The 1,722-nt window shown below is 42.7% G+C and overlaps 1 pseudogene; it reads left to right on the top strand.

Annotated features, from left to right (window-relative positions):
• The first annotated feature begins 393 nt into the window (after positions 1–393).
• Positions 394–511, top strand: LOC111737468 (annotated as a pseudogene).
• The last annotated feature ends 1,211 nt before the right edge of the window (positions 512–1,722 follow it).

The following is a 1,722-nucleotide window of genomic DNA, read 5'->3' as shown; positions in this document are numbered from 1 at the left end:
TGGACCTCTGACCTGGTTTTGTTTGTCCTCCAGTTTGGCCTGACCTCTGAGACCTAGACTTTGCGCTGACAGCCACATCTTGCTCTAACGCTGTGACTTTTGTACAAAGCACACTTCCCAGCTATTTCTTCCACCTGCTTAGTTTAGTATCCCCATTAAAAAGAGAGTCTTTCTCTTTTGCAACCTGAATAGAAGAGTAGTCATGATGAACCTACAACCTACTCTGGTGCCAGGAACCATACTGGCAGCTCTACATACACATCCCACTCGATCCTAGAAGATCTGAGGGTGTCAGAGTTCGGAGGGTCAATGCCTGCCCAAGGCATTTTCTGGAAAACACACCTTTTTCATTCAGAGAACCGCTCCCCATCATCCCATTAAGAACATGTTGAAGCATATGGCCATTCCACCCTGAACACCGCCGATCTCGTCTGATCTCAGAAGCTAAGCAGGGTCAGGCCTGCTTAGTACTTGGATGGAAGACCACCTAGGAAGACCGGTGCCGTAGGCAAGAAAGAGAGAGAGAAAAAAAAAAGAGAGAGAGAAAGAGAGAACATGTTGACATTGTGGATGCAGCTAATCATTGTCCTCCATGCTCGCAGCCACAGGAGTTGCATGAGAACTGAGCCGATTAGAATACCCCACCTAACTGCCCCTCAAGATTGGGCACAGGACCTCAAGTCAGGGGCTAACCATAGCTCTTCTCCAAAATGTTTTTAATAGAACATTAAGTGGCAGGAGACTTTTCTTGGGAAGGAGGTGAGAGGACAAGCCAAGAGCTAGGAGCCAGGTCTCTAATCTCATGGGGAAAGCTGATTGAAGAGAATGAAATAGACCCAAGGACACTAGAGTCACACGGAGACAGTAAACTTGGACGGCATTTAAGTCCTTGGAGACACACAGTGCCTAGTGGTTCCAAGTGTGAGCTCGGAGTCAGACTGCCTAGGTAACCTTGGGAAACAATCTCTCTGAACCTGAATTTCCACTTTTATGAAAAAGAAGATAATAATAACAATAATAATAATAATAATAATAAGAGATAATAATACCTAACTCATGGGGCCGTTGGGAGGATTGAACGAATCAGTGCACGTGAAGCATGCTGAACACGGTGCCTGGCACGCGGTCATCACACAATAAATACTATTATAAGCTCTCCAGTTGTCCCAGGCTATCCCCACCCTTGTCTTGCCTTGGACTTGGTTACCTGAGCAAACGGTTTTCTCTTTTTGCCTAAATTACTGTTTGGTCTCTATTATTTGTAACCTAAAGAGTCCCAAGGAATAGAGACATTATTTCCCTAAATTTCTGAATTCCACAAGACACTCTAGGAAAAACAGTTTCCATAAATCAGTTTGGGCAACTCTCGGACATTCACTGTGTTTTAATTTGTGTACTGCTCCCCTCTTTGATAGTCTCATTATATTCTAATGTATTAAAGGTTCTGAATGACTCGACAATTAAAATGCCAGTTGAACTTAATTCAATCTAGCACTTTCCAGACTTCTTTGACTTCAGTTCCCGTTTTCTTTCCTGGGATCTTTTTGTCCTATTCTACAAAATTTGCATTCCACAGAATACACTTAGGTGTGATGAACAGAACATAAAGAAAACTGAAGAATCTGTTGAGTGACAAGTTAAGCCCATATCTATTTGGATCGAAAACATATGCTCTTTCCACAATTCCATATACACTAACACAAGTATTATTAATCATTTGGA

The sequence above is a fragment of the Pteropus vampyrus genome, unplaced genomic scaffold (genome assembly GCF_000151845.1).
Source record: "Pteropus vampyrus isolate Shadow unplaced genomic scaffold, Pvam_2.0 Scaffold27, whole genome shotgun sequence".
NCBI classification, from domain to species: Eukaryota; Metazoa; Chordata; class Mammalia; order Chiroptera; family Pteropodidae; genus Pteropus; species Pteropus vampyrus.
Note: the sequence above shows the minus strand (reverse complement) of the source record. Positions and strands in the feature narration are given on the sequence as shown.